The sequence below is a fragment of the Centrocercus urophasianus genome, unplaced genomic scaffold (assembly GCF_019232065.1).
Source record: "Centrocercus urophasianus isolate 14NV4802_14NV808 unplaced genomic scaffold, USGS_Curo_1.0 seq_74, whole genome shotgun sequence".
NCBI classification, from domain to species: domain Eukaryota; kingdom Metazoa; phylum Chordata; class Aves; order Galliformes; family Phasianidae; genus Centrocercus; species Centrocercus urophasianus.
In genome coordinates this window covers 1057653-1074767 of record NW_024885355.1, presented here as the reverse complement: position 1 = coordinate 1074767, position 17115 = coordinate 1057653, and the positions used below count along the sequence as shown (strand labels likewise).

Here is a 17115-nt window from a genome sequence, read left to right as displayed (position 1 = left end):
TCATGCCTGTCTATCATTCTGCTCACATAATTGTTTTGAAAGTTTAATAATATGAAAGCCTTATTAACACAACTGTGTTTCAGTCAGATGCAATATTTATCCGTGGGGGATTACCACATCTTTTGTTTGCTTGTGTTTTATACTTTAATATCTACTTTTTTTCCAGTGTGAGAAGGTTTGCTAAATGGAGAACTTCTATTTAGAAGTATAACTTAGCTATGAAAGGTGAGTTAAGGTGGTGGAAAAGCACTGGCAACAAAAGTAGTCAACAGAGTGTAATCTAGTCTTTTTCTGCATTATTCTATTTTTGTGTGTTGTCTTAATTTGATCTCTGAATATCTGTATCCTTCTGCTTGTCTGTTTGCAGTGTAAACATCTGGATGTGTGTATCATCATTGCAGTGGATTATCTGAGACAGTTAGGTCTCAGACGAGATCACCTGGTAGAATGCAAATGATTGTTACTAACAGCGATCTTAGAACGTTGCACAAACAGTAGAAGTGTGTTTTGCAGCCCTGTTATGAGACACAGTGGAGAATTACTTGTTTTCCTAGTTATTAAATCAACAGACAGCTAACTGCCTTGCCTGAGATGACAGGAGGGCTGTGGATTATGTGAAGGAACTAAGCAGCAGCTAGACCTCCAGACTCCCAAGTCTGTGCAACCCCAGATACTCCCTCCAGCCACTTCAACCCAAAAACTGAGATATCGGAACGTGTAAGCCGTCTCAAGAACGGAGAGTGCAATCGTTGCTGTGGGTGTGATACTGTTGGTTGCTTTTTTACCTTCAGCTGCTGCTGCATGGCTATTCTTGGCCTTAAAATTGAGCAATAGCTTTGCTGTTTGCTCTGAACCCAAGCTCCAGCTGAGTCAAGCGCAGCTTTGAAGGTTTTCATGAGGGTAAGCTGAGGGCACTGACTATAAGAAGACCTTTCTTTCCTCACTAAAAACCTAGGCATCAACTTTGAATACAGATAATGAGAGGTAACTTGAAGGATGACACTGAGACACTGAGTCTTTGAAACAGCTTTCTGTGCCAAGCCTGCCACTTCTCAATTATTCTGTTTCTACTTCTTTGTGAGTTGCAGCCAGTGGAGAGATGCCATGTTGAAGTCTCTGAAGCCCGACCTTCCACGTCACCTTTAATTGAAGGTTGGACCGGGGTCAGATTCAGCCAGAGCATAACTACAGACAATCACTAGTTTTCTGTAATGCCACTGCTTCCCCAGAATTGAAGCTTCTGTTACACACACATTTCTCCTACCTTCTCTGATTTCTAGCCCTCAGGATTTCAGAAAACAATTCAGTGTGGTGCTGAGTTGAGTTTTCAGCAATCTTAGAAAAATAGTTCTGTCAAACAACAGATATCTTTCTTCTCAGTGGGCAGCATTTTTGAACTGAACAAACAAGGTCACTTCATTTTAATTGGAATATCATTGAGGATTTGGACAGAAGTGCCTTCGCAGTTTCCCAGTCTGCATAGTGGCAAATCAGCTTTGAGCAGTGACAGTTTTAAAGCCGGTTGGAAAATCTTTAATGGGAAAATTGGTACAGTGGTACCAGTTGTGCTTCTTAGAGAAACGTGTATTGTTAATGATTAGGTTACATGGTTACAGGCTTGTCAAGCATTTGCAGCAAAGCCAGAGAAAAATCACACCATGCAGGCAAAACAGAATAATAAATGAATCATGTTTTTGAGGCTACTTGCTCTAAAACACGACAGTAGCTGCTAATGAAGTTTACTGATGAGACAAAATTGGAAAGCAATATCAAAACACAGGAAGACTGAAACATTGTAAAGAAGTACCACATAACCTCGAAGACTGGAGGAATAGAAATAAAGTGCTGTTTGGTGTTATTCCATGTAGTGGACTAAGAAAAAATATTGGTTAGAGGAGTTTTGAAAGGGTAGAGAGAAACCATTTGGGTATGGTTGCCAGCAGCTTGTGTTCAGGAGACCAGCAGTTAAGCGTGTCCCAAATGAAGACAAACCAAGTGTTCTATCTCTAGTTGCTGTTTTGAAGAACATGGAGGAAGCTAATGCTCAGCAGAACTCTGCCATGCAAGCAGATCACCAACAAAAACCAAACAAGTTTATTTGAAGCTTGGATTCCCTTGCTTGTAGTAGCAGAGAACACGAACGCGTGATTCAAGGCTTCTTTTCCCACTGTATTATCAGTTATTTTCTCAGAATCATAGTTAAAATATTTGCAGGCTCATTTGCTGTGAGTAATACTTTTCTCTGCTGAAATGTAACAACCTCCAAGAAATCTGAGAACAATTTTAAAGTGAAATTACCAGTTAGGTCAGTTCTCTAGGTTGTGCCAGTACAACCCTGCCTGATTTGCTAAGCAATAAATATAAAGGGAAAGGCTGAATCTTAATGAGGCTACTATGGATGATTTCAACCAGAAGATTTCATCCCCCTGTACTCAGCACTGGTGAGGCTTCACCTTGAGTATTGTGTTCAGTTTTGGGCCCCTCACTACAAGACATTGAGGGCCTGGAACGTGTCCAGAGAAGGGCAAAGAAACTGGTGAGGAGTCTGGAGCACAAGTCTTATGAGGAACGGCTGAGGATTGTTCAGTCTGGAGAAGAGGAGGCTCAGAGGAGACCTCATTGCTCTCTATAACTACCTGAAGGGAGGTTGTGATGAGGAGGAGTTTGGCTTCTTCTCCCAGGCAACGAGCAGCACACGGGGCAATGGCCGCAAGTTGTACCAGAGGAGGTTTAGGTTGAACATAAGGAAGAACTTCTTCTCTCAGAGAGTGGTCAGGCACTGCAATGGCTGCCCAGGGAGGTGGTGGAGTCGCCGTCCCTGGCAGTGTTCAAGAGGCGTCTGGATGACGTGCTGTGTGATGTGGTTTCGTGTTGTGGTGGCAGTGGTGATGAGGAGACGGTTGGACTGGATGATCTTGCAGGTCGTTTCCAACCTTGTGATTCTATGATTCTATGATTTCTGAAGTGCAATGTCTGCTAGTCTGCCCTAGGCAGAATCTTCAGCCCAACTCCCCAAAGGTACAATGAGACTGGCTGAGGATATGGGAGAACTAGCTTTTGTATTGAGCAAAACTGAAATAAACTGAAATAACCTGCTGCAAAGGTTTCAGGGCTATGTATCCTTTCAAAGAGTTGACTCCCCTCCTGTTTGTAGGCTCCCTTTAGGTACTGTAAGGCTGCAGTGAGGTCACCCTGCAGCCTTCTCTTCTCCAGGCTGAACGAGCCCAGCTCCCTCAGCCTGTCTTCACAGGGGAGCTGCTCCAGCCCTCTGATCATCTTTGTGGCTCTCTTTGTGGTCATGTGGAAAAAAACCACAATTGTTCCTTTTGGGTGCTAAAGGATGCAGTGTATTCAAAACATATTAAATAAATGCATGGAGCCCATTGGGCAAGTTATTCAGCAAGCACCCGTGAAAAGGTAGTTCCCTCTCTTTGCGTTTACAAGCTAAGAGTATTCTAATGGACTTAATTCATGAGTCAGTGAACCATAACTTTGCAGCTTTCTTCAGAAATGTATCTGAAGTGATATCAAGGTGACAGCAGCTCATACAGACTTTGAAAGACCATCATTTGCAATGAAAACAATTGTCTTCCCTTAGCCAGTTGTAATGTGGCATCTGTTTGAAGCTACTTATCTAGTTTTAGTTAACAATGAAGTCTTTCAGTCAAATGCCTGTCTTAGATGACTCTTTCCTCCCTACTTTCTCCTTAAATTTCAAACAGAGCTGTTCATTTCTCTCCTAATATGAAAAGAGAATAGGTTGTTCTTAGCTTTAAAATACTGGCAGCAACTTATCCGAGATGCTTAGATGCCTTTATGCTTTTTCAGCCTGGCAAGAAGATAGACAATGAGTCAGGAATGTACCTCATGCCTGTGAAAGCCGACCCAAATATGGCCAAGTCTTACGACTGAAAAAGAATCTTGCTTCTTTTCTTCCAGGGAGATGTACTGAACTTCAACAGTAAAATAAAACGACGGGTGGGAGAGTGATGGAGACGGGGTGAGAAGGTAGTAGGAGGAAGGGGACATGAGCAGGAAACTGGGACTGGCCCTACGAAGGTGTTGGAATGGCTGTGGGGGAGTGGAGACATTTACCTAAATAGTGTGGTGTGTGTGGAGGTAAATGTATGGGACAAACAAAAAGGAGATGACAGCATGTATGGGAAGTGAGAAACTAAGACCAAGTAGGAGCGGTTCCCTCTGGGGCTGGAGATTTCAGTTCTGCTTCCACATTGTTACAACAGATTAAGAAATGCTGAAGTTCTGTTATGATGTAAAGAATAGAAAGCTGTAGAATAAATTAATGTTTTCTGTCTTCAGGTTTGGCCAACGTACAATGAAAAAGGCATTGGGATACGCATGAAAAAAGAGGAGGAAAAAGAATTTGAGCTGCTATTTCTATTAAGAATGGATTACTGAGGTACCTAAATTAACATTTTGTACATTCACCGTGACTAGATTTGTATTTCAAAAGGAGATTCACCTTGCTAAGGATTCAGATTACCTAAATTTGGTGCATAAAACCAAATGACACCTATCCCTTAAGCGAGTAATGTTGTTTTGTAAACTAAATGAAGCAGGGATCTGTGGAAAACCAGCACTAAATCACATAATTAAAATCCATTATAGGGTGTCTGCAAAGAGCACTAATTAAAGTGGTGCAGCTGACATTCACTTTGGCATTTCCTGGCTTTTGAATACTTAGATATGCAAATTTCATTAATGTTATTCTTACACATTTAATCAATGTTGTGTATGGTGCATATAGTGGTAGAATCTGGAACATCTGGGCAAGGACTGTAAGTCTGTGCAGTCACAGCGCTGAGTATCTGTCAAAATTCTACTATCTTTAGCTGAGCAAAGAAAGCTGGGATGTGTGATGGTTGTTTTCAGAACGCTGATAGCAGGAGGCAGCCCCTCACTTGTCCATGTCTGTGCTTTTCAGAACAGGAGATGTGTTATCTTTGGACTGTGCTGTGTTGTGACCTTAGGTCTCTAAACTTTGTAGTGATAAGGGTGGTTAGTAGTAATTTGTAATAGAAAACCTTCTGATCTCCTTAAGGCCAACCAATGCATGTCAGAACTCCCCAGCTGGATGTTATAGGCTGAGTGTTGCTAATGGACAGTGGAGATTGTCATTTTGTTTCATTAGAAATGCCTGTGGGTTTGGAGACATCCATTCTTCTTTCTTCTTCCCACAGAGCTCGAAGTGATTTGGGCATGCAGTAGTGACCGTGAACATTTCTGGCTTCTATGCATTTCTTAACGGTATTAGATAAGCTGCTTGGTTTTGTAACAGAAAACAGCTCAACTCATCTTCTTTGAAAACACTTGAGTGGCCAGCACTCGTCTCATCAGGCAGGCAGTCAAGGACGGTCTGGCTGTCTCATTCTTTGTGCTGCAGTCCCATCTGATTGAGCTGGGGGAACAGAGCTTTCTCAGGTCAGGGAGCTTGTCTGAGGAGCTCTATCCCTGTGGATGCCTGCCATCATTCTGCTGTAGCTGTCTTCAGGTCCCTGGGCGCAGCTCTTCAAAGTCAGTGCATTTCTTGGCAGCTCTGGCTCTGTCTTCTCTGAAGTGATTTGGTGTGGTTGGTACAGAGAGGCTGTGATGTCCACTTAGTTTAGTACCATATGCTAAAAGCCTGGATAAGAGATTGAGTTAAAAAATAAAAATAAAAAATAGTGGCAGGTTTGTGTGCTTGCGTGGAAGGCTGTAGAATGACACCTGGGCTGACTGGTCAAATACATATGTGAGCTTGAGACTGGCAGGGGAATTTGGCCCAGCATGCAGGCATGTGGATGAGCAGCAGGATCAAAACTTTCCATTCCAATTGAAATAACAAGACAAGTCATCTCACGCACTCTGACAAACTTTGGTTTCGTCAGCAGCCTTTTGATCAGTGGATAAGTACCAGTGATCACACTTTAAATGATTACTTTGTTACACAAGGGAGAAATGCTAGTGTTGATGTCTGAAATGACTTCCCCCTGCTGTAGGTGACACCACAGCAAATAAAAATAGTGGGCATAGCAAGCAAAAATGTTATCTTGCAACCAAAGTGCAAATAACACTTCAGTGCTGTGATTTCACTGTCATGTAATGCTTTATTTGGGACTACATTGCAAGCAAAGTGGAAAATTACTTCCAAGAAAACCTGAATCTCTGTGGAGTAGAAGTCTCAAACGTTCTATTTCTTGGATGCTCTGCAGAGCAAGCTGCAGTTTAGTGAGTAGGCCTCTCAGACCCACTGATCTGACCTTGATGGGAGTGAAAGGCTTAATGGCAAATCTGGGGACTTTAGAGTCAGGTGATGAGGCAAAAAGTAAAAGGAGGAAACCTAGATAATATCAGCACAAGGGTGTAGACTTATTTTACAAAGTAACTGATTTTTTACAGGAAGAATGGAGTCTTTCAGGCCTCCAGTGAAATGGTTGACACACTGCCAGAAAGAAAAGGGAGTCAGCTTTTAGTGAGGATGACATCAAGAATAGTGACAAAAACAAGTAGGTTCTAATTTCCCTACTTAGGATTTTTCATGACTGTCCCTGAGCCTATTAAAATGTTGTGTGCCACGTGTTAGCAAGGCCAAACTAACAGGTTGAAAAGGAGAGACACATGGAAAAAACACAAATAGCAAAGATGCTTAACCATATCCTGGGATTGCTAAGCTCCAGTCACCATGAATGTGAAGGCTCTGCATGGCTTTGGAGCTCTGTGTCATTTGGATGTGCAGAATTGACCGTGATTGAAGGAAGTGAATGAGTACTTGCACAGTGTTGCTGAAAGTGGTCTTTGACAAATGCAGACTGCACTGTCTACATAATGCCTACAAAAGGTCAGTTTTCTATTACAAGTAGAGCAAGACCTCATGAGCTTGTTTGGGAAATACTTTGTGGAGTGGATTGAAGAGAGAAATTTTTCTGTCAGGCTTGGATTTATCTATCGAATTTATATACCAATATAGATATCCTTTAAAAATGCCCTGGGAAGTAGACAGAAAATTCAGATTCCTTGTTTGGGCTGGGTGGTTCCCTTCCAGTTTTTAGATTGAGCTAAGCATCAGACAGGTAGGCTGAGACAGTCAGAAGGTTCAGTATGCTAAGAATCATAGAATCATTCAGATTGGAAAAGACCACTAAGATAACCTATTCCTGTTGACCCATCCCCACCATGCCAACTAACCATGCTCCTGAGGGCCACATCTACACAGTTCTTGAGCAACTCCAGGAACGATGACTCCATCACTTCCCTGAGCAGCCTGTGCCAATGAGAGAAGAAAATTTTGGCAGCAGTCTAAAGAAGTTTTCCAGACAAAACCAAGTTTTCATTTGACAGTGACTGACCAGCAAGGAGACTTGTTCTATAGCAGGAATCTGCTAGTAGCAAAGAAGTAATTTAAGCTGCATTTCTGATCACCCTGAGCATCTGTAAAATTGCAGTTAATGAAAAACAAGCCAAAACAAAACAAAACAAAAAAATCACCTGGAAGGCTAAAAGAAGGGAGAACAGATTGAAATAGAAAACTTCCCATGCAGTTTCTGGTGTTGCTTTCTGACCCAATTTATTTTCAAGCCCTTAGGTTTGTGCTTTTAAATTTATTTTGTCTTACTAAGTGGGCCTTACAACCCGTGATTGTGATCTCATAATATTACCTCACAGTCATAATATTACCTCACAGGGTTTGGGGAAGGAAAAAAAAGGAGAATGTATAGCCACTGGCAGTCTCTGATCTGAGCATCCTGTTTACTTTTTTTCATTTTTCCCCACAAATATTCTGTTCTGCATCTCCTTATTATGTATGAGAACTCTGCTGCAGGAAATTTACTTCCTGTAGTAGGGGTGAAGCACACACATTTCTTTTTTAGGCTAATGAAAGCCTAAGTGTTCTTACTAGCTGTTTGAATATAGTGGTGTGTACTCTGCAGTTGATTTTATTTCTGTTTCCACTAAAATGCATATGTACATGAGGTGCAGAACAAAATAGAGGTTAAGAGAAAAGGTGATGAACTCTTGATATCCATATCATAAATGACTATGGAGGGCAGAGGGCAGAAGATGATCAGGCCTCTGTAATTAGTGTTCTAGTGGTACCCATGAGCCATTCTGAGACTGACAAAACCTTCAGATGAAAGCCTTGCTCTTGGCCTGTACACACGTGTGCACTCTGGGCTTTCCTTCTGCACATTGGGCCGGATGCTGTCTCAGCAAGCACAAGCAGCTCTGGCTCCTGTATTGCTCTTATCTCTACTCAGGAGACTGGAGCAGGTGTTCCTTTGTCTGCATCCACTGAGGGCTCCTGCCCCAAGCACACCTGCCCTACAAAGGATGGAGCTGATTTGAACACACGCCCAACAAACACGGTTATGCATCAGGAAACAAGAAAATAACCCGGGGTGTGGAGCAGCATTGCATGTAAGCAGTCAGATTGCTTAGCCCAAAACTACTCAGCTCCCTTTCCCTGGGCTGTGCCTTAGCCCTTAGGCTACATTGTCTCAGGCTTTGTTTTGGCCTAATGGTCTCTAAATTTTTTATTACACTGTGGCAAAAACTCAGTAGACGTTTTCTCACCCCAATTTTCTTGGTAATATTTATTCACAATTCTGATTTTGTCTGAATTTCAGGTATCAGTGTGATGAGTGCTGCTGGGGCAGTTTAAGACATCATTATTTGCACTGCCTCTCTGAGCAGGGAACTGCCTCACAGGAGAGCTGTCAGAGTGTGTGCTGAGATCCTGCTTGACAACAAAGCCCAACTCGCAGATGGTCGATAACAATGTGTTTGAGTCAAGACATTGGATTGTGAAGAGGAGCAGCCAAAATGCAGGGACACATTTTCTCCTGCTGACTTTGCTAGAGGGATGGGAGCTTCAGCCCTAGGTGACAGCTAACAGCTGCAGAATGATCGCATCTTAAACTGAAGCAGCTGTTGCTAAGTGACTGAGCTAAATGTGGCATTTTAATTTTGCAAATTTCACAAATTAATTTGGTGTACAGGTTGTTATCACCTTAGCTATAAATATGTTTATTTTCTTTTTTTTTTCCATCTATTTGCATTTGAGACTGCCTAGCAATAACCGGGCAACAAAAATAGAATCCCCAACACTGTCTGCTTTCATTATTGTTTCCTAGCTGATCCTGTGATGTGATTTATATCTTGCCATCTGATTCCCTAATTGCAGTTTGCAACGATGAAGAAAACTGTACAATGCTTGAATTGCGAGCCTGTTTCTGTTAGAAGCACATGAAATACTTATTTGAAGACCAATCAGGAAGCATTCAAATCTTCCTTGGTGACGTGGGCTACTTTAGTTGTGTTGCTTGCTTCCTTCTGGATCTCAGACATCAGGAGTAAGATTAGCCTTGCATTGTGAAAGTGCTTACTCAACATTTCAGTGCAGAAGGAGTACTGCCGGATTTTGTGATCCCGCTTCTCTGCCAATGTCAAACAGGTTCATGCAGAACAAGCCTTGCATGCTGAAACCTGGTCAGTCTGAAACAGCGTGTTAGAACAAGAGCTTACAGTTGGGCATACTTTGCTTTGGGGATCAGCGGAGAGTTTGGAGACAGATACAGATACCTTGCAACTGGATATCCATGAGAATGAAAGAGCTGAACTGAAAGAGATTAAGTAGCTCTTTGTACATTCTTCCCTGTGAAGTGTAAAGAACTGAGGGCTTCATTGTTTTGTAACCACTTAAAAATTAAAGGGGAAGAACACTTGCTTTAACGGTCCTCTTGAATATGGTGTTCTTAGATGTGCTCTTCCCAGAAATCTAGGCATATGTGCTCAAAACAAAAAAACCCTCCTTGCTGAGATTGCACAACAGAACACTGTCCTTTGCTTAACCTGAACGTTTCCAATTCCCTGTGAGCAAGGAGCTTTCCCACACTTTCAAACACAATCCACATACATCAGCAGTTGGCTCACTTTCTGCACCAGCCCTTTGAAAATTATTTACCTTACTTCTCTGGGCCTTTTTTCTCTATGCAGCCAATTTGCATCGTACTGCCTGCATGGGAGAAGGCCACCACTAGCAGACTAAGATTTGGTGTCCTGTTTTCATGCAGGATTGCTGTCTCTTAACACAAAGCATTTGGACAGAGGCTGCCAGTCTGATGCAAACAGCAATATGCAGTGTGTCTGGTTTGGTCCCCCTCGTAGTTCACCAGCCTGCTGACGATTAGATCTCTGTATGCCTATGCTGAGCCAAGTCTGTCCTATTAGATTTGTATTTCCTATTGCAAATGCAGTCTAAAGGAATGATCTACTCTGAGAAGAGAGCTGGGAGACAGGAACTCCTGAATTCAAGAAGCATAATTTCAGTCATTTTTTTGCTGCACAGCCTCAGGCTACTGGTTGAGTGAGCTCTTATCTCATTTTCCCCATCTGTAATACTGCTCAAAGGGTGCTTTGGTGATTAATTTATGCTGATGAATTTAATTACTTGGTAAGAATTGAATACTTTGATAAGAATTGCAACAGATCCCAGAAAATGTGGCAAAAAGAGAAGCAGAATAGCCAGCTTAAAACTGCTGATTAACAAACCCAGACGAGATGCTGAGACTCAGGGCAAGAAACCTCGGTGCAGAAAGTGGTGCAATTACAGTGGTGCATTTTGTCTAAAATAGAGATCCTAGTTGAAATTATTCTTCCCCAACCGGTGCAATGTGATGTTTCTCTGATTTCAGAGAGCGTTTGGCAGTAAAGTAAGACTGAAATCTCAGTTTTGGGTTGTGGTGCCCTGTGAAAAGGCTCACCTGGTGCTATGATGTTATTTTGCAAGTCCTGCAGGTAGGAATGGGAACTTTCCTATGTGAAGACAGACAAAACTTACACAACTTGCACTTCCCTCACTTAAGACAACATATCTGCTCCATATTTTATATCTACAACATCATGCAATACAGTCAATTTATGAAGTTTTCCTGGGTCCTGCAGCCCAATCTGCAACTCATCAGTGGTTTGGAGAGCATTGAGATGTACATCATACCAAAGGAATTCTGCAGGGCCAGCTCTCTTGGCAGGCTCAATGTGATCTGTATCTCCGGAGTAACTTTGGTGTTAGTGTGACCAACCAGTATAATTGAATTACCAGCATCACTGTACCCAGCCAAACTGTCCCTGAGCTTTTGCAGCTCCCTCTGTTGGATTAACCATGGAAGCAGCTCTCTAACTGGCAAAATGAGCATTCCAGCTCAGCATTTTTGGTGAGCCAATTTTACTACACACCTATACAAATTACACTGCTGAAGACCTTTACTTTGTACTTTCAATGCACTGTTGTTCAAAGCTGGCAGGAAATGTTTCAGAACTCTGTATTTTTTTTTCTAAACATTTCAGGCAGCTGCTCTATAATCTTTGTGTTATGATTCACTTAATTCATCTCGGACATGATGCAAATAGGTAGGAATGGAGAACGTTACTTCCATATTTTCACAGCTTCCTTGTGAAGCAGCAGCACGGATCACCCAGTGACTCCGTCTGTCAATGCTCTGCAGTTTTTGGTTGCTATCCATGTAACCCAGTGAGACAGAATCAGAGATAAGGAAAGAAACAGGGGAAGGTTTTCCTCTGCAGTTCGTTCTCCAGAGCTTTGTTCAGTCCAGTTTTAAATGGCTCAAGCTACTGAAGTGATTCAAGCTCTGACATTTTGGCAGGGTGTGAAACAGTGTCTGGCAGAGGTGCTGTGACTGAAGGGCTGCTTTTGTTCTCTCTGAAATGTGTGGCAAACATCTCTCTAGCTTCAATCAGGACAGGATTGGGTCTTGGGAGTCATGCAGTGTGAATAAGCTCAGCAAAAGCAGCAAAAGAATTTAACTGTTACACCATTACATTATATAAAGCCCTCCAGGCTGGCTGTCCTCTATTTATTTGAGTGTCCTCATATGTAGTGAAAGCAAGAAAAATGAGCTGATTTTGTTAGATTTTGAGTAATGAAATAGCCCTAGATTAGTGGTCCCTGTCTGATGTCTCATTCAAACCACTGCATGCATTGGACAGCTTTTCTTTTTAGACACTGAAGTGGAATCTCTCCAGAGATATACTTTAAAAAAATCAATACAGAGGGAAAAATAATTGATTTTTAAAATTATTTTTATTATTATTTCCTTTCTAAGACAGCCCCTTACATTTGGGCAGTCCCAAATGAAAGGTGAATTTATTGCAGTCTGATTCACTGCTCTCTTTCAGAGTCAGTTCCCTTGTTGCCTTGATGTTGCAGCTTTCTTTTCTATTTCTCCCTAATTATGAGTAAAAAGAGATTTAATATACATAGGTGGATTAATTTCACTTTCAGCATTGTTACTGTGGATTTCTCCCTGGCTCAGCAGGAATTGTTGATTTCCAGTTACCTGTAAATCCACTGTGTTTTTTCCAGATGTTCACAGACAAGGATTTCTTGCACCACTGGACTGTAGTAAAGTAGACAGAATAAGATGGACAGAAAATTACAAGAAAGGAAAGCGATTCTGAGTGTGTGTTGTAAAACCATTCCAGCTCTGTATGCTGGATCCTGGAAGGAAAACCTGTCACAGATTTGACTGCTGGAAGCAGTGTTCTGTGCTGCAGCAAATTTACCCATTTTTGAGTCTCGCTTTTTGTCCCCCAGGCCAGGAAAGTCCAGATCTGAGAGCCAGGCCATGCTGTGGGCAGGGCAGCTGGGAAAGAGACAGCAACCACAGCACACCCTGTGATTTCTGCAGGTATGGTATCTTCCCAGTCTAAAGGCATGCTGTCATGTGCTTAGGATGTTTGTCTGCTTTCACCATTCTACTTTCCATGCTTCCTGTGCTGTCAGCAAGTTCCTTCATGCTCCAAAGACCCAAGTGAATGAGCAGTATTTACGAGCTTCCCTTCTTCCCCCCCATCCCACTTCTGCCTACCTCGCAGTGGAGCCCCTCTAACTCTCCTCCAGTGCCTCATTCCTTGTTTGCAGCTCTGCCCAGATGCATAGAATTTACAAATCAGATTTGCTCTTGTGATTTCTAGTTAAGATGGAGCACTGAGGGACTCACTAAGGGACTGTCTAGACTACATGCACATACCAAGGGTTGGCTGGGGGGAATCAGGAAAGAGAAAGACTTTTGAAAATGAGGTGAATGATGAAATGAATGATACAGGCTTGGAGGATGGAGGGGAGGACCAAGTAGGAGTAGATGTTTTTAAGTGGCTGAGGAAGAATAGAGGCAGAGATAGGCTTTTTTGACTGCAGAGAGAAGCTCTGATATTGGATAAAGCTGAGAGATTGAAAGAAAGGACATTCTGAACATCATGGTACTTTTGGAACAGGCTGATGCTGTTTGTAATATCTGAAGGCAGGTTTTCAAGTTACAACATTTATTTTCCTCAATGTAGGCTTAGCATGTAAATGGTCAGATTCTGGTGTGAATTAGCATAGCTCCAGTGACTGACCCAGCGTGGTCAAAACATATGAGGAGTTGGGGGAAGAAAGCTTAGACATTTAAATTTGTTTTCTACAACAGGATTACCAATGGCTGGAGATGAGTTTTCAAGAAATGAAGCTCTTCAGATCACTGAGAAAACAAAGTCCAAGTCAAAACCAGGAACCAGTACACCTCCACAGTGCAGGACAAATCTGCCCATCTCTTTATGCTTGAATTAGCAGCTTGCCTCAAAACTGGGATGTAAGTACTTAGATTCAGCTGTTAGCTAATGAATCAAAGACTGAGCTCATTGTTAAGCCTTTACCCATCTGTATTTTATGACTTCCAGAGCTACATAAGGCTTCCAGAACCAAATAGCCACTTGTGGCTTCCCTAGTATTCATCCTTACTTGCTGACTGCTCACCAAGGCACTGAGTGCTCTTAGCTGTCACTATGCAATTTCCTGGTTAAAACAGATCTGGAATGTAAAAGTATTCATCACCAGAGGTTTTGCTGGATTCCAGGGCTTCAGTGAAGCAGTAAGTGATGATTTAACATTGGAATGACACAAAGATTCCTCTGGGTTTTTAACCAGCTACAGCATAGCTCAACAAACAAGAAAACCCTTAAGGAGAACCTGAATGATTTGGGATGTAAGTGATAAAGAGCACACTAGGTTATAATTACTGTTACACCTGAACCACACAGACCATGAATCTTTACCATAGTCCTCTCAATACAGAAATGAAGGCCCAAGTGACACGTGGGAACATCTCTGGTATGATGCTCTAGTCTTTTATCCAGAATGAAGAAACTGGAGATAGCCAAATACTGAGAAACGGTACTGCAGAAACTGCAAGTGCCTAAGCTGCATTTTCAAGTTGGTAAAACTGCAGACAGCTGTAAGATCCATTGTAATTCAGAGCCAGGTTTGCCAAAAGGGATCTTATCTCTGCATTTGACCTCACTCTAGGCAGCAAAATCTCAGCAAATCAAAGTTGGAATTCGAACTGGCATAAGCTGACCATTTTCTGACATTGGAACACTCTAAAAGGTATGGAGAAAACTAAAGATTGCTGCTCCTGTGCATGCATGAATGCTTTTGCATTCATTAGAAATAGGCATTTGCTCTTGAGCATCATAGTTTTGCACCAAGAAACACAATTTTTGCTGCTTTAATCTATTATTTTATCTCAACAAAGTGGAATGAAAAGGAGATGGTTCTGATTTTGAAGTGTTTTGTGCATGTTTTGCAGAGCTGTATAAGTTTATATGATACATAGAGCAGTGATGAATCATAGTCCACTTTCTTCATCACTTCACACCACTGTAAAAGCATTATTTTGCTGGATTTAATTCTGATTTACTGGTTGAGAGACCTCGAGATGGTAGAATGCTGACCTACTGTCACCTTCAGTTTTGCTTGCTATTACTTGCAACTTTTCAATCTTGTTAGCTAGGTCTTTGGCTGAGGAGCTTCCCTTCCCTTCCCTTCCCTTCCCTTCCCTTCCCTTCCCTTCCCTTCCCTTCCCTTCCCTTCCTTTTACCAATCATTGCCTGACTGTTAAGTCTTAGAGATTTGTCATTAAGTTTCTCTCTATTTGTGACAATTCTTCAAGATATTCATGATCTCTGATTCCTTGTAGGCTGAGGCCAACTTGTCTGTAATTGCTCAAGTAGGTTAAAGGAGTGGACAGATGATTGCAGGTGATTAAATCAGTTCACCACAGCAAGTTACTGTCCCTCAGTCCTGTGACTTCACATGCCCCTCCATTCCCTGTGCATCATTTCAATCAAGGCCTGGGGATTTGATCTGCCTGAAAATCTTACTGGAAACTTTAGGTGGAGAAGTTTGCTGATCCCTCCCAGGTGCACACATCGCCACGCTGACACAATGCAGGGAGCATAGGAGCAAAGATGCACAGCATGGTATGAGCCATCAATGCTGGTCTCGCTGAGAATAAACTTCTTAGAGAATAAACTGTCAGGCTGTGCCCCACGACATCTGGGCTCCTCTCTCTGCTCTACATCTAAAGTATAAAAAAAATGAACAGTGTTGGTTTTTGAGGCTGGGACTGGTCTCCCACAGAACCCTTTTTCACCCATATTGAAAATGGGAGACCCTTTTGAGATGTAAAAAAAACCTTTTTGCCCATATTGAAAATGGGCCATCTGAGTTTATCCCAAGTACAAGGCAAGATGAATCATTTCTATGAAATTCCCCCTGAGCACTTTCTCCGCTCTGAGGACTTACAAGGCAAATAAATGATCTGCATTTCATTCATTCCTCTCTCAAGTACAAATTCTGGTTTGCAGCAGTAGCTCCCTGTTCCATTCTGCCACTGTGCATGGACATCTCAAACAGCCCTTCTGCCAAATGTTTGGGAATCCTCTCTGAAACACGGTAGAGAAAGAAGTTTTGAGATCTGGATACAGATATAAAAGCAGCCATAGCAGGGGCTATTAGAGCAATCCACGGGCTGATTTTGGGCCAGGCCTTAGGCCAGCCACTGCCAGTAACCTGCTATCACCATTCTCCATTTCACTGCCAGGTGGTTGGATAAATGTGTTTGGTTAGATATCTTGCAGAGAGGACATGCTTAGGAATACTTTGCACCAATCTCCTGCCTGCCTTCAAAACTTGTTCTCAAAATTATCAGGGTGCATCCTTGCTTCTTAAGAGGCTTTCTGATATAGAGTACAGGAAGAGTCACTCTTCAGGACTCGGTTTGGGATGGAAAAGGAGCTGTGCTCATTTCTTCCTTCAGCTCTGTGTGCTTCCTTTGCAGTATGGAATTTGAGCTCAGCTGTGCAGTTTGCCTCACAGCAGTGATCATGTAGGAATGACTCCCATGTACCTGGGGGTTCCCGTATCAAGGGGGAAGTAATTTTAAGCGTGATTCTAAGCAGATTGAAATCAGCTCTGCTGCACTCCAACCTTCCCTGCCACTCCTTGTGTTCTCACTTCCTCTATTTGTGTGTTTCAGTCGGATTCATTTATTGCTGCTGAAGTTCCCGAACAAACTTATCAGAGGAACTGATAAACGTTGATACAGGAGGGAAGGGCAAGGCTGTGCTGCTGTATACGGGCATGCTGTGCCAGTGTAAGAGCAGGTCTGATGCGGTGACCTGCATTATTTCCCTCCCATGTATCTACCTGCTCCACTTAGTGTGTGACATCTCTATGTCTAGACGGCCTCACCGTTTCCTGTTCCCGAATGCCTGTGATCAAGTCCCATCTCTTCTCCTCTCCCAGCAGAGCATAAGCGTGGATCTGAACACTCCTGCTAACTGTGGGGACAAGTTTCCTGTGAGCTTTACATCGTGGGGAGAGCAAACCCCAATCTCCTGCAGTATGAGGTAACATCCCTGCGATACGCACATCCTGCTGTGAAGCACAGCAGCAGAGCAGAGCCCGTTTCCCTTCTTTCCTTTTTTGGATCTGCGTGCACACGGTCCCTAATGGAGCCGGTTCTGAGGATACCAAGAACAGAAACCAAGTCACTGCAGCGCCTCACGACTACCGGCGATCCCCTTCCTCGTCGTTATCACCGTAATCGCGAACCATCCTTGACGCCCCTCACCAACAGCAGCTCCAGGTACCGGACACCGAACGATCAGCCCATCTCAAAGCTCCAACACAACCCACCGACCGCAAACTTCTCCCCCAGCTCTGGGCTGCCCACCTTGGTGGAGGGGGCGGACCCTTGGACCCCTCCGGAGCCAATG

General features: G+C 42.8%; 1 long non-coding RNA gene across 3 annotated transcripts in view; it reads left to right on the top strand.

Moving 5' to 3' along the window:
- LOC122170927 overlaps positions 1-17115 on the top strand; it is a 27359-nt gene extending 10244 nt beyond the window's left edge. The window contains exons 2-5 of one of the 3 annotated variants that reach the window (XR_006171883.1): positions 4321-4420; positions 12611-12704; positions 13485-13646; positions 16643-17115. This is a non-coding gene — a long non-coding RNA (uncharacterized LOC122170927). Of the gene's footprint in view, positions 1-4320; positions 4421-12610; positions 12705-13484; positions 13647-14359; positions 14446-16642 lie in introns of those variants that run through there. The other 2 variants (XR_006171882.1, XR_006171884.1) reach the window with 2 other exon arrangements.